The 24754-nt window shown below is 39.8% G+C and overlaps 2 non-coding genes across 2 annotated transcripts; one reads left to right on the top strand and one right to left on the bottom strand.

Annotated features, from left to right (window-relative positions):
• The first annotated feature begins 8018 nt into the window (after positions 1 to 8018).
• On the top strand, positions 8019 to 8125 carry LOC131252221 (small nucleolar RNA R71). Its single transcript, XR_009174254.1, has one exon. It is a non-coding gene; the product is annotated as a small nucleolar RNA R71 (small nucleolar RNA).
• Positions 8126 to 23982: 15857 nt separating this feature from the next.
• On the bottom strand, positions 23983 to 24089 carry LOC131252278 (small nucleolar RNA R71). Its single transcript, XR_009174311.1, has one exon. It is a non-coding gene; the product is annotated as a small nucleolar RNA R71 (small nucleolar RNA).
• Positions 24090 to 24754: the final 665 nt, after the last annotated feature.

Raw genomic sequence — 24754 nt, 5'->3', positions numbered from 1 at the left:
GCTGTTCTACATGATGGACGTTTCAGATCTTCCATCTGATCGAAGATGGTGGGCCACAACCGCCCGGAAGTCAGGTTTTCGCGGACGTGCGTAAGCCTTCGCACGTCTGGCGCTGTGATGCTCGGTGGACCCCACATAAGCGTTTTCGAGGAAATCCACCTCGTCCATTGGATAGAGGACGAGATTTCGTTCAAAGATGGATGGTTTTGAACGTCCATTGACGCGACCCATAGAAGAAATCACAATAAAATCAATTTTGAACGTCACCGGACAGTCCACTTGTGGCCTCTATATCTCACACGTGTGCACGTATGGGCACAAACTGTAAACATGGTTTTGTAGCTCTTGAACCCTTCTACACGATGAACGGCTTGGATCAGACTAACGGGCTATCGGTGGGGTCCACAGCGGTCCGTAAAAATGGATTTTCTGTTCGTTACACGCGACGCTGAAACGGAAATTTCCGTTTTTGAAAAGGGAGTCGGGTCAGCGCTGCTGACCGACTTAGGTGCGTTCGGTGCTCCGGTAGTGCACATGTGCACTATGTACACACATTATACATATGGGGTCCACTGTGATTCTTTAGAGAAATCCAATCCATCTATCCTGTTTCTCACCTTATTTAAACCGTCTGGGTTAATTTTGAAGTATATCCAGATTGTAGGTGGGCCTGAAATTGAAGATTAATGGGCTGATCTGTCCGTTGGCCCACTTCTCGAGATATCCAATGGTTGAAATTTAATATGTACAGTTTATTTATGGCCTCCAGGCTATGCATGAAGTTTTGAGTCAATCGGATGGTGGGAACCATGTGATCTTGCATTCTGGACCATTTTCGGGCATTTTTAACATGAACGGCTTGATTTCCTCGGGTCCCTGGCATGTGAATTCTTCAGCCTTAGTTCTCTGGAGTGCGTCCCTTGCTCTGGTGACTTTGGAACATCAAATCCATGCTTGTAGTACTCTTTTTCCATCAACGCTCTTGATTTCATCCTGTAACAAAAATATAATTAAAATATTCCATTAAGCATTATCATGTATGTAAAATTATGCACTAATTAGGGTCTGATATGCAATATTCGACCCTCATCACAACCCCCAACCAGCATTTTGCTAGTCCCGAGCAAAACATGCGAAAAAAATAATTTCAGAAATAAAGGACAATTCCTGTGAACTCGAGTGACTTGTGAATAGAACGTCGAGGCGCGAGAATTCTAAGATTCATGAATGGTGTACAGAATTTTCTTTTTCTGGAATCAAGCTCACGATAAACTTCATAATCAATTTCAAAATATTAATCCATTAATTAGAATATTCTAAATATTGAGTTCCATGAGTGTATAGTGTCATCTCGGTTTACTCTCATTAAGAGATCCAATTGTCAATTTCATGATATCATTAGTAATTAACAACGGAATGCATGACAACTGAAACCAACACTTGCCTGATAGGTTAACTTTTCATTCTATCAGCCTTTGATTTTTTTATGAACAGTAACGCCAAGGAAGGGAATTAAATCCTCACCTATAGGGAGCAAACATATGGTAAAGATTGTACACCTAACCCTTTTCTCATGTCAACCATGGGGAATCGAATCTTCATCTATAGGGAGCAAACCTATGATGACGATTATTCGATTCACCTTTTCAGATTTTCTTTATAACTGATGCTAAAAATTTTATTTTTCAGGCCGGTTCCTTTCATGCTTAGTGATTACCAAGTTAATCATTCCATGTTGAAATGGAACCTTAATGTGCAACCGAGATGTGATATGTGAGATCATGACTCAATCAATGTTTAAAATTTCTAATTATGGGTTAACAATTCAAACTTAACTGTGAAATCTAACAGATGGTTGAATCCAAGAGTTATAAATTACCGACATTCTATACCTTGCAATGTTAAAATCACCCTTATCCTTCACAATCACTTCAGATGCATAAGAAATTCCAGAAAATTTTAAAAATTTTCACAATTTGTGCTCAAGACCAAGAAAATACTGATGAGGTAATCTGATTGCAGGTAATCTAATCACCCACCCCCAACTTAAAATCTACACTGTCCTCAATGTAAAAGAAATAAGCATGAAATGCATATGGGACAATAAAAGACGAGTGATGGACAAATAGTACATGTATGAAAGAATCTAGAGACATTCCAAAAAAATATCCATGTAAGAGCGAGTCAGCACAAGAGAGAAATCAACAAAAGCAAAATGATAAAGACGCAAAAAGAAAATCCTATCTATACCACTTTCACAGGTGCTCTCGATTGCATTTAGCGTATGCAACAAGCCTTTAAACCCCTAGGTTGCCCCTAGTGGACGAGTTGTAGTCTCGTGAGAGTTTGCAGCAATGCTACCCACAAACATTGAACTCATGAATGAGAAAAGTGAAATGGAATGAAAAACTGGGTTGCCTCCCAGAAGCGCTAAGTTTAACGTCTTCAGCCAGACAAGAATGGACCATGAACTAATCAATCTTGATAACCTGGGTCCGCCAAATAAATTTCCTCCACATCTTGATTAACCAATCCCAGACTTTTTGGGAACAACTTGAACCGTGCTATTTGAAATGGGGTAGACATCCAACAATTTAAGCACCTCCACTCGAATGACTTCTTTCATGTCTAACAACCTAAGCACCTCCGTTGGAATGATACCAACGTCTAACAATCTAAGCACCTTCGCTCGAACATCCTTTTTTTTGTTAGGGTTAAGCCCCCTTTGCATTTCACGCGATGTTTCTACATATTCTTCAAGATCAGTACGATGCATACACAAAGTGGGGCTTACACCCTTCATGTCCTCTATCGTCCACCCAATAGCTGCCTTATATTCTCTAAGCACTTTAAGTAACTTGTTCTTCTGTTCCTTCTCAAGGTTAGACATTCTGATGACAGGTAGGATCTCAGACGGACCTAAAAATGCATACTTGATGTTTTCAGGCAATTGTTTAAGGTCAAGTTCAGGTGGTTTCTCAATAGATGGGACCGGTTTAGACTCAGAGGGTGGAAGAGGTTCCACTTTCGCTTTCCATTTGACAGTCTCCATTATAGGAGTAGAATCGAGCAATGCATTAACTTCTTGGATGGAATTCTCTATGTCAAAATCCATGCCAAAATGTGCTAAGCAAGTCTCAAGTGCGTCTTCGGAAGATTGAAGGAAAGATTCATGCACTAGACTCTCAATCATGTCCACTTCACATATATCCTCCGAGTCTGCTGGTTGTTGTGCAGCATTGAAAACATTGAGCTTGATCTTCATGTTACCAAAGGACAACTTCATAACTCCATTCCTACAATTTATGATAGCATTGGATGTGGCCAAGAATGGACGTCCTAAGATAACTGGGATTTGACTTGTAGGATTCAAGACAGGTTGAGTATCTAGAACGATGAAATCCACTGGAAAATATAACTTGTCAACCTGGATTAGCACATCTTCAATAATACCACGGGGCACCTTGATAGATCTATCAGCTAGTTGTAATGTTATTTTAGTTGGTTTCAGCTCACCAAGTCCTAGCTGCTCATAGACCGAATATGGTAACAAATTAACACTGGCCCCTAAATCAAGCAACGCTTTCTGAACCTTATGCTCTCCTATGACACAAGAAATGGTAGGAGCTCCTGGATCCCTAAATTTAGGAGGAGTGTTGTTTTGAATCATGGAGCTGAGTTGCTCTGCAAGGAAGACCTTCTTATGAACATTCATCTTACGCTTTTGAGTGCATAAATCTTTAAGAAACTTAGCGTAAGCAGGGACTTGCTTGATAGCATCAAGCAACGGAATGTTGATTTGGACTTGCTTAAACATGTCCAATATCTCATTAAAGTTGTTTCCTTTCTTAACCGGTGCCAGACGTTGAGGAAAAGGTGCTTTAGGCACATAAGATGGCACATGAGTGGTTCCTAAGAGTCAGAGTGTTGTTGGACTTTGGATGCACTAGTATGTCTCTCTATTTCATTTTGATCTTCCGCATTGGACTTTGATTCTTCCCTAGGCATATCTACTTTGTTCTCGATCTGTTTACCGGACCTAAGGGTAATGATTGATTTGGCTTGCTCATGATATTGTTCTTAGTTTGAATTAGAGCCAATCTCATACTGTCCTTTTGGATTTACCACAGGTTGACTAGGGAACTTGCCCTTCTCTCTCTCACTCAATGTGGCAGCAAGTTGACCCAACTGTACTTCCAGCTTGGCAATGGATTGCGCATTTGCATGTAAACTCTGCTGGTTAGCTAGTAAAGTGTAACGCCCTGAAATTCGGGGGTTGAGAATAACTCAGCTCCCGAGTTCCAAAACATCACTTATGCAACATATTTAATGATGAATGTATGTTGACTGTATTAGTACATAAAACATGGAATAGATTAAGCCCAAAAACACAGATATGATTCAGGGATAAGTGAATAAAGCAAGCGGAAGACTTATAGTAAAATGTGTACAAGTGTAAATCCCTGAATTACATATACAACCAGATCGTGTAAAAGTGTTATTTAACAAAATTATAAGTATCAAATTACATCATTTCAGTTCCCAAAAATAATCCCAGAGATCCCGCGCAACAGACCGAGGCTCCCTAGAACCCGTCTGAAAACTGCATATAGGAGAAGGCAGCCTCGTCGTCATCCAGCTCCCGCTCTGCCTCAGATGTCGCATCCATATCTGCAACATCAGGGCCTAAGACAGAGTCTGGTGGGTGTGTAACACCGCCCCAGAAACGTGGGAGTGAGTGATCAACTCAGTGGAACAATAAGGCACTGGTTAACATGTTATCAGTTCAATCAAACAGTAATGATAAAGCAGGACAATTAAATAAATCCTAAGTACTCTTGTTAATGTAGGTATGAATGCAACATGATGCGTGCCCTCACTCGTACACCCTCAACGTCTTCATCTTACGTTACGCATGACATCGCCTCAAAGTGTGCCACATCTACAAAGCACATGCAAATGCGGTGCATGGATATGATTACCAAGTTGTTATTAGTCCATTTCACACAACAGGATTGGGAAGCTAAGATACCTTCCTTATATCACTATCCAAATAATGATCCATACTAGGGTCATCAATCCTAGACATCTCATACGATTATATATTTGAGGCCGTAGCAAAGGGCTCGTCACCAATCAATGCACGCCTTTCATGCCCTTACTACCACAGATCGGCTCGTCACCTCCTTGCGGTATCCAGGTATGCTCGAGGTCACTACAAAGGGCTCGTCACCAATCAATGTAGGCCGACAGCACGAATATAGTGTCCCATACCACCATAATCGGTTCACGAGTTTAGTTGCTCACTGGTCACTACGGGGAGGCTCGTCACCCCAGCGTAGGCCGACAGCTCGACCACGGTGTCCCATACCACCATGTTCGGCTCATGAGTCTTAGCGGATCATGTACCATGGTTATTAAGATTTCACTGGTAAGTTCGGTATCCTAGATTCAAACAGTAGCGTCCATACATGGTTAACATACATCGGACAATCGGGTTATTTGACGAACTCGACTAGCACGAGCGCACATTGAATTGAACGACATAGAGTGCGCAAACACTCCGCGTGGCCAAACCACTGCCGCCAACTCTAATACGGCTCGAGTTCGTCTAATACGTCCTACGTGGCGAAAGTAATCTCAACCACGAATATAGGGTCAATTACCGATCTCCTGGACTAAGGCATAGTCCCAAACATCCTACACTACTACAGATATTCATATGGAATGTAAAACAGTAATGGAACAATAACTCAAATCATGGCACAAACGCATCTGAAGAATATCAACTTAACATAAATGTAAGCATAGGAGATGCTTGAATTTAAATAACTTGGAATGTAACTTGCATAAAGGAAATCATGCGCATCAATAGGAGTATTGAGAATCACTTCTCAACGCCCACAATAAGTGTAATAAGTTACACTTAGATCATTCATGCATTTCTACCAACACTTAGCATACATGGAACAACATACATGGCGTATGTTGGAATACATGCACTTAGACAATTCCTTTTACCAAGGAGTCGTCATATATGCATCTAGCATACATACATGACAAATAATCATGGCAAACATAAGTGCATAATATATACGTATACGGTACTTTATAAATACACCTAGAATACACAAATCTTAATATAGCACATGCATATCAGGAAAGCAATGTAAACACAACATTTGGCATGTGAAATGTCATCCATAACAAGAATAAATCACTAACTGGGATTGAAAGCCTTGAAAACCATAACCTATACACTTAAAGTCCGCACTTTAAGCGAAGAAGGAACCGCCGAGCTGATTTAGACGAGTTGTCTTCGTCAACGGCGCTAGAATACCCTAAAATAAGGATAGAAATGAGACAAAACAACACCAAGTCTAATCTAAGCTCTAACACAGGTTAGGGTTAGGTTAACTTACCCCAAAGGAACTCAGAATCGTCAGAAGAACGATTCAAAGTGAAGGTTCGAAGATGAAGAAGAACAAGGAAGAAATCAAGATGATTCACCAACTTATCTCTCTCACTTTCTCTCTCTTTTCCACTCTCTTTCCAAGCTAGGGTTAGAGAAAATCGTATGGAAAAGAGGGCTAGGGTTTAAGGACTATAAATAGGCCTTTTCTTGATGAAAATAACCCTAGGGACAAGGTATACTTAGGTTATAACCAAAGTAAGCCTTTCTCGATCCAACGAAGCACTTCTGGTGGGCCTACAACCACGAAAGGTCGGACTTAAGCTCATTGACCATGGATCTAGGTCAAGCTGAGTTTTCATACCGACCAGCTCTTCAGATCAGCCGTGGCGGACCACTCTCAATTCAACGGTCACGGAATCTCGATCAGGTCCACAAGCACTAGGATATGCCTGGACCAACTATCCTGATCAGAGGGTGAAATTGGGTTAGAATCCAACGGTCAGAATGCTTAAAATCGTCGCGTAAGCGATACGACTCAGATTTCAATAAAAGCTTAATAAATTCCAACCGTTCTCACACTCTTCACTCCGAGCTCAAGCAAATCAACCCAAAACATCACATGGACTTGATTTTCGAGGTGAAGATCAAGCCCAACTCGGTGACCGCAACAGCCTAAGATCATCGCCATCGGACTTTCGACGCGCGGTCCAGGTCCGATCCAGATCTTCCAAAAATTCCCCAGAACAACTGGATTTAGCGATGGATCGCGCTCACTAATCTACACGTTTAGAGCCATGCAGATACAATTTAAAGTGATTGATGCGAATTTCACAAGCAATCGAGTAAAGCACTAATTACCCCAAAACAACTACTTAAGGAAATATTAGCACAGAAAATTCCAAGGTCGTTACATAAAGTATGTTGGGTGTCTTTTTGAAATTGAAGTGAACTCTACATAAAAAGATTGAGTGTATCCTCAAGAGATGGTTTCCTAGATTGTGGAGGCACTTGTTGATACTGTGAGAATTGCTGAGGTTGTTGACTGCCAACTTGGGAGTAAGGTTGCATAGGAGGATTTCCAGATGGTCCTCCTTGTTGTGGTCCTTTTGCCCAAGAAAAATTTGGATGCCTAGCCCACCCTGGATTGTAGGTGTTTGAGTAAGGATTATTCTCAGTTCTCTGAAAGGTGTTCATAGCATGTACTTGTTCAGAGAGAAATTCTGGAAATGCTGAACTAGATGGACAAGACTGCGTAGGATGGGCGAGACTAGAACATATGGCACATGACTCGACTTGAGTTGTTTGTGGAGGTCCATTGTTTAACATTAAAGCATCCACCTTCTTTGTCAGGGTATCAATTTTGGCATAAAGATCTGGCGTGACTCCTACCTCATATATACCTCCTTTCTTCAGTGGTTGAGGGCTTCTTTCACCTCTATTTGAATAGTCCCATTGCTGGGAGTTTTCACACAAGGTTTCAAAGAAATTCCAAGCTTCGACATCACTTTTGGTCATGAATGACCCTCCACTGGTGGCGTCAACCATGCGACGGTTTTGGGGTGTCAGACCGTCATAAAAGTATTAAACATGTTGCCACTTTTCAAAACCATGGTGTGGACATTTAAGAAGTAAGTCCTTCTATCTTTCCCAACATTCATGAAAGTGCTCACCCTCTTTTTGTGTGAAATTCGTAATTTCTCTACGGAGAGCATTAGTTTTGTGAACCGGGAAGAACTTGTTTAAGAACTTCTTAGACAGTTGGTCCCATGTAGTGATAGATCCAACTCCTAGAGAATTCAACCATGCTTTCGCCTTATCCTTCAAAGAAAAAGGAAAAAGGCGCAAACGGATCGAATCGTCTGAAAAGTTTTGGAACTTAAAGGTGGAGCAAATGTCTAAGAATTCTTTCACATGATGATATGGATCCTCCTTATCTGAACCATAAAAGGAGGGCAACAATTGTATAACCCCAGGTTTAAGTTCAAAGTGTGCTGCCGTGGTGGCAGGCAACACTATACATGAAGGTGCATTGAATTGGACAGGAGCTGAATAATCTCTAAGAGCTTTAGTTCCATTCTCTTCCGCCATTTCAAATAGGATGTTTCTAAATCTTCTATGAAAGGTTCTTTCTATTTCAGGATCAAAAGATGCTAGTTCTATATTCAGAGATCTACGTCCTAGCATAAACTATTTTATCAATATAAGAAAGAAAACTAAACTAAGATGCAACCTAAGATGAATAAGACTAAAAGAAAAAGTTATGAATTCCTAAAAACAAGAGAAAGCTATGTAAACGAGAATTGGAAGGAAGAACCCGGGAAAAGGAGATGATGAATGTCTGAAGATTTGAGAGCTCCTCCTTTTGAAGACAATGTTATTTAGCAGCTTCCTTCCTCAATTCCTGTAAACAAAAAGAAAACAAAAATAAATTAAATTTCCTAAAATAATGCTAGAAAAAAATCCTAAGCAATGGTTAATTTCTAAAAAAGAAAGTTTCTAATCTTAGAAATAAAAGCTAAGTTAGTTTCTAAAAAGGAAAAAGAAATTTCTAAAACTAGAAAATAGAAAGTTACTTGAAAGAAGAATCAAAATCTAAAATTAGAAAATAGGAAATTTCTAAAAAAAAAAAAAACCTAGAAATAGAAAATTTCTAAAAAAAATAAAACCCTAATTCTAAAAATAGAAATTAGAAAAAAAAATTTGGAAAGAGATTACCAAATTAGTAGTTTATGTCAGGTCCCTACAAAACAGGAAATATGTTAGTTTCTAAAAATAAAAATTTAACCTAAAGTTAGTAAAAAAAAAAACCTAAGACTATGAATTATGATAAGAGAGAATCCTAAATCCAATTGGACCGAAACAATCCCCGGCAACGGCGCCAAAAACTTGATGTTTTATTTAAACCAACCTGATTTAAATGATTTTAAACTCGCAAGTATACGAATCAGATGTAGATATGGTACGTATTACGAGATCGTTCCCACGAGGACTGGTTGTCACAATTCAAAATTAAAGACTCTTCTTAACTAATCCAACAAATATTTGAGATAGTAATTGAGTAAACTAAACAAAAATCAATGGAAAAATGAGGAAAGTTTAATCAAAGAGAAGACTAGGACTTTCGAATCCACCTCTAATTATCATAAACCTTGTTTTACCTGTTGATTCTCCCTAATTCAGATTGATATTAAAAACAAATAAAGCGCACTCTATGTCCTTGGTCGGGCACACAGAATGTATAATTCCTTAAAGCATATGGATCACATCTTTCCATCCATGGTCAGGCATGGAGAGATGTAGATTCCTGTTTCTTCCTCTATAGGAACCTGCTCATGGTCAGACACAAGCACCTAGATAATGTTCCAAACAACATCCATAACTAGACTTTGGTTAAGCTCTTAGAATGGAGAAGCACAAAACTTTCAATTAAGCATACTAGAGAAAGAAACAAATCAATTAAATTAGGATTAAATCAACAAACAAGGATCATTCAAGTTGGAGGCTTCATCTCAGCCCTAGCTAAGGAATTTAGCTATCCATGTGATCAGTTAAAAAGTAAGAAAAATAAAAATGATAAAATGAAAACATCCTTCTAAACTCTTTCTTCTCTTTTCTTCTCTTTCTCTTCTCTTTTCTTCTCTTTCTCTTCTCTGGATCTGTTCCCTAGCTCTCCTCCCTTCTTCTCTACGTTTTGCATCCTTTCTTATAGCTGCTGGAGTGGCTGGAATGGAGAAAATCGGGTTTGGAAAGCTGTCGTATGCACAGCGAAAGCCCTTTTCGCAGCAAACTTCTGTACCTGCATAAGTCCCTCATTCTTTGCATTTTTTCCGTAAAATCAACGTCTCCTGGGGCGTTTTTGGTTGTTCTACATGATGGACGGATCAGATCTTCCATCTGATCGAAGATGGTGGGCCACAACCGCCCGGAAGTCAGCTTTTCGCGGACGTGCGTAAGCCTTCGCACGTCCGGCGTTGTGATGCTCGGTGGGCCCCACATAAGCGTTTTCAGGGAAATCCACCCCTTCCATTGGATAGAGGATGAGATTTCGTTCAAAGATGGATGGTTTTGAACGTCCATTGACGCGACCCATAGAAGAAATCACAATAAAATCAATTTTGAACGTCACCGGACAGTCCACTTGTGGCCTCTATATCTCACACGTGTGCACGTATGGGCACAAACTGTAAACATGGTTTTGTAGCTCTTGAACCCTTCTACACGATGAACGGCTTGGATCAGACTAACGGGCTATCGGTGGGGTCCACAGCGGTCCGACGACCGCGGTTCGGTTCCGCGGACGCTGAAACGAAAATTTCCGTTTTTGAAAAGGGAGTCGGGTCAGCGCTGCTGACCGACTTAGGTGCGTTCGGTGCTCCGGTAGTGCACATGTGCACTATGTACACACATTATACATATGGGGTCCACTGTGATTCTTTAGAGAAATCCAATCCATCTATCCTGTTTCTCACCTTATTTAAACCGTCTGGGTTAATTTTGAAGTATATCCAGATTGTAGGTGGGCCTAAACTTGAAGATTAATGGGCTGATCTGTCCGTTGGCCCACTTCTCGAGATATCCAATGGTTGAAATTTAATATGTACGGTTTATTTATGGCCTCCAGGCTATGCATGAAGTTTTGAGTTAATCGGATGGTGGGAACCATGTGATCTTGCATTCTGGACCATTTTCGGGCCTTTTTAACATGAACGGCTTGATTTCCTCGGGTCCCTGGCATGTGAATTCTTCAGCCTTAGTTCTCTGGAGTGCGTCCCTTGCTCTGGTGACTTTGGAACATCAAATCCACGCTTGTAGTACTCTTTTTCCATCAACGCTCTTGATTTCATCCTGTAACAAAAATATAATTAAAATATTCCATTAAGCATTATCATGTACGTAAAATCATGCACTAATTAGGGTCTGATATGCAATATTCGACCCTCATCACACACTTCGATATCATCGAACACTGTTTCAATGATATCGATGGACCTCATTTGATGTTATCGAGGATATCTTCGATAACATTCTCGATCATGTGACTTTTCCCATTCCAACGAGGCGACGATGATATCGATTTTTGGTCGATTTAATCGAGAGTCCTCATGACTTATCGACAGACATAACGAAGGTGAATATTTTTCATTTTTCAGCACTTCGAAAAACTTTCATGTATAATATAGTATATCTTTAATCAAATAGTATACATAGCAAAAATTTGTACAAGCATTGTACAATCCAAAATTATAAACATCAAGATGTTTATATACAAAAAGATTGAGGTGAGGTTCCTTAGATGTATCGTTAAAAGTTCATCAAAATTGCATCTTTTCAACATCTATCCAGATCCAAATGCATGACTCGGACATGTTTTTCAATGTTTAATATTTCTAGGCATATGGATCAGCCCTTCCTTTGCCTTTAATGACGTAGCAGTGGTTATTTGTGTGACAACCTTTCATCATTGATTTACCTGATAGGTTTAGGATTTCGCATTCTCGCTTGTTGAATGTAACCACATGCTCATTATCACATATTTATGAAATGCTCAGAAGATATGTGTCAATCCTTTTATGCAATAGGCATTCTCATTTTTGAGCGAATTTATTCCTTTGATAATTCCCTGTCTAATTACCTTAGCTGTGCTTCCGTCTCCATAGGTGACTATCCCATCATTAAGATCTAAATAATTTGAGAGAAGGGATTTGTCACCTGTGACATGTCTTGAGCATCCGCTATCTAGGTATCACTTAGTATCATTGCCTGTTATATGATTTAAGTGAGTAATAAGAAAAATTTTCTTTTTTTTCACTACCCATTTTGTGACAAGATTTTTAACTGTGGTAGTTTTAGTTTCTTTAATCAAGTTGGGCAACTGAATCATGTTTCCTTGTCTTACAAATTCTTTACTTTTCTTGTTTAATTCAACCATTTGATTCAATAACTCCTGTAAGGCCCATATCTTAGTCCGTACTCTTTCTTAGACTCCCGCGATCCTCCCGGTCGAATTTTGGTAACCTGCGATCTATAATCGATGTTTGCATGCGATCCTAAGTCATATCCCGTAGATCTGAGTTGGCTTAATCTGAGACTTATACCATTGTGACTACACCATCACCGCAGTTCCAACGCCGCGTCTCGCGCACCAAGGCGATACCCAGGCCAGGAGATATGGGCCCACGTTTAGTTCGAGAAAAACACTGCGCATTTGCTAAACCCAAGAGAATCTCTACAATATGGCCCATCAATCAATCAATCAATCAATCAATCAATTAATCAAAGTGCACAACCCATGCTTTCTTTCTCCCCAAGTCAAGCAACCTACCAAGTTAACTCTCAAGTCAAGTACAACTATCACCTCACATCCATCACTCACACCCATCACCTCTCTTACAACTACCTTTTCTCTCTCTTTCTCTTCACATTTTCCAAGCAACAAAGGAGACAAAAATGGTTGATGTCCAAGCATTTCCAAAGAGAGAAAAGTGAGATGTTGTATGTGGCCCACTTCCTAATCCAAGATCCATCATCCCAGCCCTTCATCTCTCATCACCTTCCATCAAAGTGAGACACAAGGAGATCGGCGTTCCATCAAACCAAGAAGATCAAACGGTGGGTGCTTTTATAGGCTTAGATTTTATTCTTTTGATGATGGGCCAAGTGAGGCCTACCGATTGATGGTACGGATCTCACTTTGGACCCTAGATGTGGCCGATGGCCCACCTTGATTCTCATAATCATTCCATGTGAGGCCATTCTCCATAGACCCCATCATGATGTTTATTTTCTTTACATGAATAGAGGTCATCTAGACCTTTCATTTTGGTGGAGGAGGAATCTCCACCGATGATTTGATTTGGTGGGCCCACATGTATTGGGACCCACTTGATGTAGATTGAAATGCATGAAAGGGAGGGCCCATAGTGTCGGGGTCCCTCCATTGCATGTGTCTCCTTCTTTCTCTCTCTCCTTCTCTCTTTCATTTTTATTATTGTTGTGTGTGATGATGTGGCTGTGTGGCCCACCTAGATGGACCCCACCATGAAGCATGTATTTTATCCAAGCCATCTGTAGGTGGGGCCCACTTTATATATGTGTTGTATGCACACCATCCACCATTTGGTGGCCTACCTAAGAAGAAAGCTCACCTTGGTGTATACGAAAGTTTCTTTCCCCCTGTTTTGTAAATATATATATATATATATATATATATATATATATATATATATATATATATATATATATATATATATATATCACCTTGATTCAAAATTTTGGGTGGGCCATTGATGCAGGCCCCACCTTGATGTATAAATTTGATCCACACCATCCATCCCATTCCTCAGCTCATTTTAGGCGTTGAGCCGAAAAATGAGGCTAATCCGATTATCTGGCGGGCCATAGCATAGAAAATAGTGGTTTTTACCGTTAAAATTCACTTTGATGTTTCTGTATATCAAAACACATCGAATATTGGGCTTATTCAGGCTTTCTTGAGCCATAGAATCCAACGGTTGGGTTGAATTCTCCTGATGCGGACCCCACATAAGAAAAATCACGAAAAAACATTTTAAAAAAATAATAATAAATAATATACATGCAGCAGGGCTACTACTGCTGACGTCCAGAGGATTCTACAACAGCGTCCTCTGCTACACGTTGGCAAGAGGCAGGGATTGTTGGGTCCCAGCCATGGGCCCCACCATGATGTGTGTCGTACATCAACACCGTGCATTTGGTGGGCCCCTTTAGGACAGTGGGCCACCCCAATAATCAACAGTATGTGGGACTCAGGTGGCCCACGTCACAAGGAAACAGTGGAGGATTAAACATCTGCCATTGAAACCCTTCTTGGGTCAGAGAAGTTTTAGATCATTATGAAATTTATTTTCCTCTTCAGCCAGGTCTGCGTGACCTTACCAATAGATTGGGTGGAAAATAAACGTTATGGTGGGCCCCATGTGAGACCGCACCTTGAAGTATATGTTTGGTCCACATTGTCTAGATGGCTGGACGGTGGGCCGTACCATGATACATGTGTTATTCCACAGTCCAGGTAGCTGGACGGTGGGCCTTGCTGTGATGTATATGTTGTATCCAACCGTCCTTCCATCTGGTGGGCCACACATGTGGACCCCACCATGAGGTATGTGATTTATCTATGTCGTCCATCCTTATAGGACTTACCATGATGCATGTGTTACATCCAAACTGTCCGATCCTTTGGCAAGCTTGTCTTAGGGCTTGAGGCTAAAAATATGACAGATCTAGGATCAAGTGGACCACATTATAGAAAACAGTGGGTTTAAATGTCCACTATTAAAACCCTTGGGCTACAGGGTTTGGACCAATATGATATTTGTTTTTCCTCTAAATCCAGGTCTTTGTGACCTTATGAATAGGCTGGATGGGAAATAAACCCTATGATGGGGCCTATTGGAATTTAACCGTGGAAATCATTATCAACACGGTTAAATATAGAATGGTCCAGTTAATCTTTTGATATGATTCATTTTTATATAAATATTGATCTCTAAAAATAGATGAATTGTGTTCGGCCTATTTGAATTGGCCCACTCAACTTAGCCCATTCGACTTGGCCCATTCGACTTGGCCCATTTGATTCGGTCCATTTGATTAGACTCGATGTGATACATGGGGCCTGTTGTTAAGGCTCACCTTGATGTGATGTATGAGGCCCATTGTGGAGGCCACCTTGATATGTATGAAGCCCATGTGATGCAGCACATTTGATATATTTAAGCCCATGGGTTGAGGCCCAATGAGATGTACATAAGGCCCATTGTAATGTGTGATTCCACCATAGTTTTTGTAATGAGGTTTATGGCAGGCTGTGCCTTGGGAGCAATGATGGTTTGACCTCCACATTGTAAGAATAATGTTGGTTAAATATTTGCATTATAACTCTCCCTAGGGCCCATTGATAGGCCCATACTTGTTGTGTGTAGGCCATCTAGGCTTTTTGTTGTGAGGATAGTTCATCACCTTATAACATGCTTAGTGTAACTCCATGATTTGTGCCCATGCGCATCATATGTATGCTTGATATAAGTAGTGACTGATCATAGCATATATCATTGGGCAGACTATTTAGGGGACTCACTGATAGGAGTTACTCACATGAGCGCGTGGTACGCACGAGATTGCTGCATGACTGGACAGTGTGACTCATGCATCTCACATATGTGTGACATGATCATTATATGCCCTAACGACATCAGGGTCGTGGCCTCCACAGGCACATCATGGATGGCCACATCGGACACCGAAAATACTTGGTTCTAGCACCGTGGGCACTTAGGATGTCCTTGGGTGAAAATCTCTAAACCTCTGAGGTCAGGAGACACCCCAACGTCTAGACCGTGTGGATTCATGAGCACCCGAGTACCGAATACTAGTAGGCCACGTCTCCCACTGTGTCGTGGTCGGTTGGGAGGGGGTGTGGCCTTATCTACCCAAGTGAGGGGGCTGTAAGTTAGGCTGAGTTTGACCAGCTCACAAATGAGTTCGCTATCGACGAGTTGGGTAGGTATTGGCAGACTACTAGTCAGGCAGATAGTGTGGTCTCTTCCACTCATTAGGCTGTGCGGCTAGGGAGGCGGCAGTCAGTGTGGAGTGTAATAGACCCCGATGATTTCCCAGAGAGGAACTATACTGATATGTGGACTTGATATGAGGACTGACATGATATTATGACACCCCGTCACTATTGCACTGTGGGTGAGCACACGTAGGCAGACGCTGATGTGGGTGGGTGTGATGTGGGTGGTGCTGAGGCCTGGGCGAGCTACCACATTGGGTGAGCTACCAGTAGTTGGCAGGCTACTATGCTGGCAGGCTACTAAGCAGGAGTTGCATACTCATTCATTCATCCATTCACTATCCACTTGGGCTAGTGGTGCGCAACTATTTGTTACGTGTACCTTCGCAATGGCCAAAATTTTGATTGGGGCGTACGACTAACCTGAGATCAGGAGTTTACCACATTGTGTTTAACTATCCAAATTTAGGTATGAGACTGGTTTGGATAGAATTCCCTTATGATGGACCTCGTAGCCCGTGATACTATGTCCTATTATCCCGACTTCACTCCAGCTTGGTCATTTCATTCGCATCGCATATTGCATGTCATCCACGACATATGGCATTTTGGATTGCTACGTTTCTACACTTATATGGCTCAGACGAATTTGGCAGGATCTGCATATTGCATTGCATCCGCAGTATATGATATTTAGCTCATTATGATCTGCATTGCATACTCTGATATTATATGACTCATAGACTTACTAGTATATTTCCGCTTATTCTGATATCGTATGATTCATGATCTTGTTAGTATTTCTGCTTATTCCGATGATGTATGATTTATGGACTTTATTGTATATTTGGCACTTACCTTACACACACTTTCACCACCCTCTAAGCTTTCTATAAGCTTATGCACGATAGATGCGTGCAAGTGGCGTTAGGTCGCAGCAGCATTGAACTTGGAGAGTGCACTTCTGGAGCTTTGATTTTGATACATATGTATTTCCCTTTCAGCATTGTATTCAAATATTTATATTAGTGGATATGTGGTGATTTTGTTTTGCGACTTGGTTATTCTTGTGGTTATGCTCCATTACAAAAAAAAATCACACTGAAAATCCTCGTAGGATCCCAGGATCGGAATCTGGAACATGGGTGCCAGGAGCTGAGAATTGGGCACTACGGAGGCTGTCGGTGCTGGATTTGGTGATCGGGAATTTTGTGAGCCCATTTTTCGAGTTTGGGGTGTGACAACTCCTTCATTCTATTAGTCATTCTAAGTGGTGATGGATGTGTATTTCTTCTATCCATATTCCCAGGTGGACTCTTGACGTCTTGTATTTCTCTGGTTGGTTTGAATTTTCCAAAATGATTTTGACCAGATGTTGTGTCCTCCTAAGTGACAAGCATTCAAACTTATAATGACCTAAATCACCACTTAAATGACAAACTGGAGTAGTTCTTGTTTTACTTCCTGAAGCAGCAGATTTTTTCACCATTGGTTCTGCATTTCCAGTTTTTGTTTTAAATTTATCATATCTTAAGCCACTCTTGTCCTTTCTGGGTCTTCCCATACCTAAGAGTTTTTCTAATTTCTCACCACTTTGGGAAAACTTATAGTTTAGCTTAGTAAATTTTATGGATTCTTCTAAATCAAATAGGAGTGTGTGATTTTCATTTTCAAGGAGCATGTTTTTATCTTTTAATAGCTCAACCTGTTTGTTTAGTTTTTCTGACTCAGATTTAAGGAAGATATTGATTCTTTCTAGTCTATCATTATCTGAGTGATATTGTTGTAAATCATTAATTAGTGTGTATTAATTTCCAATGTTTTATCCAGGTCTTTTTGCAGCAATTCATTTTTATTTTTAGTTAATCCAAGTCTTTTAAGGATATTAATGCTATGACTGTAGAGTTGATTGTAAGCATCCTGTAGTTTATCCTCTTCTTCTTCTTCCTTCTCAGTTTCCTCATTATCTGATGGAAATGATTCAGTCGCCTGCGGTTCTTCAATGTTTTCAGTTTTGATGGGAGTAGTTGAGGTAGTAGAGATCATAAGAATTTTCAGAGATTTCTGGTCTCCATCGCTCTCTGAGTCACTACATTCTAAATTTGACTCTTCCGTATCATCCGATGTGGCTGCCATCGCTTTTCCTTTGGTTTTCCTATTCGAGCATTCGGTGGATTGGTGTCCAAACTTTCGACAGGTATAACATTGTGGTTCCTTGGACTTTTTACCAGATTTACCTGTGAAATGTTTGTTGTCCAACTGTCTGCCTTTAAATGGATGGCCACGATTTTTCTAAAAGAATTTTCTGAACCGTTATGCCAACAAGGCCACTTCCTCATCTTCATTTTCTCTTTCACTTTTAATGTCCTCATTTGTTGTATTCTTTCAAGTTTTGAGGATAGTAGTTTTGGATTTGGGAGTTTGTTTGAAGTGTAGTTCAAATGTTTATAGGGAACCTACTAGTTCTTCTACTTTCATTTCATCTATGTTTCTACATTCTTCAATGGTTGTTACTTTAGGATTGAACCGTTCTGGTAACGATCTTAGTATCTTCCTATAGATTTTTGGGACCGGAACTTTCTCACCTAATCCACCCATGGAGTTGCAAATGATGTTTAGTTTTGTGAAAATTTCCATGAAGGTCTCATGCTCTTCCATTCTGAGACTTTCAAACTATGATGTTAGGAGTTGCATTTTGGATCTCTTCAAAGTGCTTGTTCCTTCATGGGTTGTTTCCAACAAGTCTCATGCTTCTTTAGCTGTCTCACATATACTGATTTGATTGAAAACTTCTTGGGACATATCACAGTAGTTAGCATTCATAGCTTTAGCTTCAAAGGTTTGCTTTTCTTTATCAAATGCTGTCCAAATCTCCTTGGCTTTTGGTTTGGTGATACTTGTACCATTTTCAAGTATAATTTGATCAGTTGGTGGCACATATCCTCTTTCAACTATATCCCAAACATCATGATCCAAAGATCTCAGAAAGTAATGCATTCTAGCCTTCTAGTATACATAATTTGATCCATTAAATACTGGAGGTCTAGTGACCGATGAGCCCTTTCCTTTGGCCATATTACCAACTTCAGTCAAGATCACTCTCTAGGCGGTGAAGCCCTTGAGAGAGACCCACTTTGATACCAATTGAAATTGCAGTAATGACCACTTTAGTTAAAGTAGGAATATGCCAATATATCCTAGAGGGGGGGGGGTGAATAGGAATTTTTGATATTTTATGGTTATTTAAAATCCTATTAATCTTATCCTGAGTAAATATGCATGTATCAGGATTTCTTCAGAGTAACTCTAATGACTTCTAAGCCAAATAGAGGATCCAATCATAAAACTATTTGAAAGATAAAGAATATGCAAATCATAGTTCATTATGGATGTGACTGTGTGTGAGATGTAATCTCATATAATCAAATATAAAAGTATTTAAGGAATCACACAAGTAATGGAAGACAATAGCAATCTCAAACACAGTCATTTTTATAGTGGTTCGACTACTTGTCTACTCCACTTCCGGTGGACGCCCTCAACCCTTTAGTGTACTGGATCTCACTAACGAAGGTTTCACAACAGGTTTACCTCAAACTGAAGGTTTTGAATTAGGTTCACCTCTAACTAGTACAACCTACACTTAGGCTAACACAACCTATCTACACGACACAGTTTATGCCCCACACAGGAGCAAGGGTCAACACACAGTACCCAAGTTTTAGGCCACACAGGATCCTCACAAGGAACCTCAATAAAGGTTTCACAATAGGTTCACCTCAAACCGGAGGTTTCAAATCAGGTTCACCTCAAACCAGTTTATCCTCTCCACAGAGCAAGGATCAACACAAAGCACCCCCACGTATACTCCCGTCGGAGGCCTCCTATGAGGGCTTGTAAGGGGTGAGAAATACCTTAGACCCAATCCTATAAAATAAATGATTACAAGGGTCCTCTGGACTCTAATGGCTTACAGATAAGTAGATGAGCCTCATTCAGCACGTTGATAAAGATCTCCTCCTTTGATGACGAAGAATCTTCAGCTCCCTTGAACTGCAACTCAGAAGATGTACCAATACATGGCGATGGGTTGGGTCAAGGTTATGATGGAATCCTACTCTATTAAATGTTTTACTATAAGGGAGATAGAGTGATTCCAATCATCTATGCATTCAAGGCATCCTAGCTTAATGATTTGCCATTAAGGTAGTAGCTGTAGGATCCTTAAATGCGAAGTTCATTCCCCAATCCAATCTATTGGATGTCAATGATGAGGGTGGATTGAAGGATGAACTTCCATGAGAGAAAAGGCTTAAGGTATATGATATAGCATTAAACACACAAAAGAACTCTCTATTTTCTCTACCAACAACCAAGGGCAAGCTCTTATTAAGTAGGCAAAAGGTTCCAATGGATATGAAAGGTCACATTTTTGACAGAGTTCGATATCATCGAGCAGGGTCGATATCATCGAGCGTATACTCTCGATAGCATCGACTGACCAGTCGATGACGTGAACTCAACTGTTAAACGCTTTTAAAACTTTTTGCCAACTGGTCGAGGAAATCGAACAAGCGTTGATGTCATCAGATTCCGAACTCCAATTTCATCGACACGAGGTTCGATTCCTCGACATTTGAAAATGTGAGAGCACTTGCCTTTGAAATATTTCAGGTATATGATATGATCGAGCATCACTCGATATCATCGGAATTTGAATATTGATGATATTAAGGGCAGTATCGATTCATCGATAATTCCAAGGAATTTTCCTATAAGCTTGCTGGACAGTTTATGTCCACTTTCGATGACATCAACCATGCCTCGATATGATCGATATTTGAATATTGATTTTATCGAGTGACCCTCGATCCAAGAAAAACAACTTGAAAAATTTGCTGAAAAAATGTGTCCTAATCCGATATCATCGAAGAGCTTCTGATATCATCGAGATTTGAATTCCAATAATATCGAGGAGCACTTCGATATATCGAGGATTACATGATTTGCCTTAGTAGCATTTTGAACACACCAGACCTGATGTCGATTTTATCGAGTTAGCTCGATGGACTCGAGATTTAAACATCGATGATATCGATGAGTTCATCGATCCATCGATAATTTAGTCCAGATATTTTTGTAGTTGTTGGACATCTTTGGTCCTCATTTCGATAAGATCGAGTGAGCTTCGAGGACATCGACAATAGTGTTCGATTTTATCGAACCACTCGTCGATAAATCAACAAAGGTAGAAAACTTCTATTCAATTTTAAGGGTTTTAATTACCTGGTGTTTTGGGACATGGGATGTGAGGCTAAGATTTACCTGTGGTGAGTTCGGGCACACATCCTGTTGAGGCAGACGCTTGATCAATCTTCCTATGGGGTTCCTTCGACTAGCTGACTCAACACTCATGCTAATTGACAAACCAGGGTACTTTTAATGACATCGAACACAGGTCGATGATATCGAATTTATGAAAGAAAATCGAGTTGGTCGCTTGACAAATTGAAGACATTTTTTAATGACTCGAGAACTTATTCGATTACTCGAAGTTTTGCTTGATGACATTGAAGACCTGCTCGATGACATCGAATTTTTTATGGAATTTTGGCAAAACTCGCTGGACATATTGTGCACCATTTTCAATTACTCGAAGCATTCATCAATGACATCGAAGATCTGTTCGATGACTCGATGGTCTCTTCGATGACATTGAATTTATTGAAGAAATTGGAATAACTATCTCGACTGTTTTGGACACATTATCGATTCCTCTAACAATGTTCAATGACATCGAAGGCCTCTTCGATGACATCGAAGGTAGGTTCGATGACATATAAGGTCGCAGAGTGCGGATGAAGCTACAAAAGCGCAGAAAAAGCATGTATAAAAGACACCTTCGATGACATCAAAGCCTGTTCGGTGTCATCGAATGAATCATGTGAAGTTATGCAGAGTGCGTAAATTTGAGGCGGTTTTTAGATTTTTTTCAAAGAGGTGTTATACAACTATAAATAGGAGTCCATAGGGCATCCCTGGGCATTAATCTATCTAATCAATTTAGGGTTTGGATGAGCGAAGCACAAGGGCGAAGAGCCGTCGTGAAGCGGTTTTCCTCTTTCTTCATTAGTTTTTCATACTTACTTCTAGGGTTTTATTTCCAATCATGTCTATGGTTGGCTAAACCTCTTAGCTAGGGCTAGCTAAGAGGTAAATCTTATAGCATGATGGGATATTTTCTATTGCTTTGATTCATGTTTATGTTGAACTCTCTTTGATTCTAGTTTGATATTTAAGAAATACTTTAAGTTTTTAATGGTTTGTTGTGACTCAAATTACAATAGATCTGCGATAGCTTTGAGTATGTTCTTTTCGTGTATTGAGATTGAGAAATTAGAAAATCCTGTTGTTCATCATCGTCCCTTGGGCATGGTTGGATGATGGAATCCCTTCTAATCTTCATGATTCTCTTATGTTTGGTTATGAGATTGGTATATCCTATTATTAGCCATTGTCTCCTGGGCATGGTTTTGTAATGAAATCATTTCTCACAATTCTCATCCATTGAAAATTAGGTCAAAGGAAGTTCAGATTTGGTTTTACTAAGATATCTTCTAAGTGGATAAGATAGGATTCTGATTCCAGTTGTGTCCTTGAATCGAGCATAAATCTCCCTGATCTCTACAAGTGGATCCTTGGAAACCCTAGTTCCCAACTTTGAATTTACAAGTTTTAGTTAAATAATTCACAATTACTCTCCCTTAATTTTCAAATTTAGATTTGCATCTTCTTCTAGTTCTACTTCTAGTTGCTTTCAGAATACTCATGAGATTAGTCCCTGTGGATTCAACCTTGGTCTCACCGAGATTATTACGGCATTAGACCCTACACTTGGGGTTGTAAACAAGTTTTTGACGCTGTTGTCGGGGACTAACGGTTACATTTTTCTAAGATTGACTAGTTTTGGAATTAGTTTAAGATTAAGGCTTTTCTATTTTCTATTTTTAGGATTAGAACTATTTTAGAAACTAACTTTGCTTTCTAATTCTAGGTTTAGAAACTTTCCTTCTCTATTTTTAGAAACTAAACTACTTTCTAATTCTATGATAAAAACTTTCCTACTTTGTTTTTATTTTTGTTTTTATTTTTTATTTTTTTAAAGAAACTAATTTTTGTTTTAAGAAACTTTCTATTTTCTATTTTTAAAAACTTTCCTTTTTTTTTTTCTTTTTTTTTTCTTTTTTTATAGAAACTAGGTTGCTTTCCTTATTTCCTTTTTAGTAACTAATTCATTTTATTTTTTCTTTTGCAGGATCCTAACATAGAACCTTTTAATTTGGTAACTTCTTTCTAATTATCTCCCTTTCTATTTTTAGACTTCTATTTCCCTTCTTTCTTTTAAGTTTAGGTTAGATTCTGAAATTGAGTGCTGAGAGTGTTTCATGCCCAAGTGGGTCCATGACAACACTTGACGTCTTTTAAGTGAAGGAGGATTGGTTGAGGGGTTATATATTCATCATAGGATTAGACACCACTTAAGATCCTCAAAGTTAATTAAGGTTATGGATATAAATCAACTAGTGAATTAGTCACAACCTCAAGTTGCCGAAGTCCAGGATGAGAATGAGGTGCACCATGCACCCCCACCTCGTACTTTACGAGATTACTTACAACCGGCGGGGGTGAGCACTCCTTCTTGTATGTTTTTTCTAAGAAACACAGGAAACATGGATATCAAGCCTGGAGTGATCCAACTCCTTCCAAAGTTCCTTGGACTTGAACTAAAAGTCCATACTTACACTAGCAAGAATTTGACGAAGTTATAGCCACTTTATATTTTCCTAACTTGTCTAAGGACACGATCAGGCTGAAACTCTTTCCTTTCTCCTTGAAAGAAAAAGCTAAGACGTGGTTGCACTCACTACGTCCTTGATCTATTGGCACATGGAATGACATGATGAAGGAGTTCATAAAAAAAAAAATCTTTCCATACCATAAGATGAACACCATCAGGAAGTTGATCATGAACTTCGCCCAAAAGGAAGATGAAACATTCTTCCAATGTTGGGAGCGGTTCAAGGATCTCGTCAGTTCATGCCCACAACATGGTTTTGAAACATGGCGTATAACAACTTTCATCCATGATGAACTGACATCTTCTATGTGTCAATTCGTCGAGACGATGTGCAATGAGGAGTTCATGAAAAAAATTGTCGATGACGTGTGGGATTACTTTGACATACACGCTGAAACTGCACAATCATAGGACATCTCCCCAAAATCTAGCACCACATCTAAGTAGGGTTGGACATCGAGCCAAGTCGAGTTGAGGTGGGCCGAGCTCGGCTTGACTTGTACGTGCTCTACTCGAGCTCGAGAGCTTGGCTTGTTTGCCAAAACTTTCGAGTCGAGCTTAAGTCGAGCTGGTGGATCGAGTCGAGATGAGCTTACCTCGAGTCGAGTCGAGACGAGCTTACCTAGAGTCGAGTTGAGCCTGTTCTCATGTCAATTTATTATATTTTTGAAAATATACAAAAGGCAAAAACATACAAAAGGCACATTACTAAGATAAAAACAATGTCATATATACCTCTCAATACCACATGTTAGTCCTCGACATCAAATCAAAAGGAGAAAACACATCACAAAATATAAAAGCTTAAACAAAATTTAAAAGCCTACATTCCTTCAAGAAGTTTTAGATGCATTCTGGACCTCGTCTTCGCTTTCATTCTCATCCTTAAACTCTTCAACATTGAAACTGCTACCGCCCCAAA

Source organism: Magnolia sinica, chromosome 7 (genome assembly GCF_029962835.1).
Source record: "Magnolia sinica isolate HGM2019 chromosome 7, MsV1, whole genome shotgun sequence".
NCBI classification, from domain to species: Eukaryota; Viridiplantae; Streptophyta; class Magnoliopsida; order Magnoliales; family Magnoliaceae; genus Magnolia; species Magnolia sinica.
This window is presented reverse-complemented; position numbering and strand designations above follow the sequence as displayed.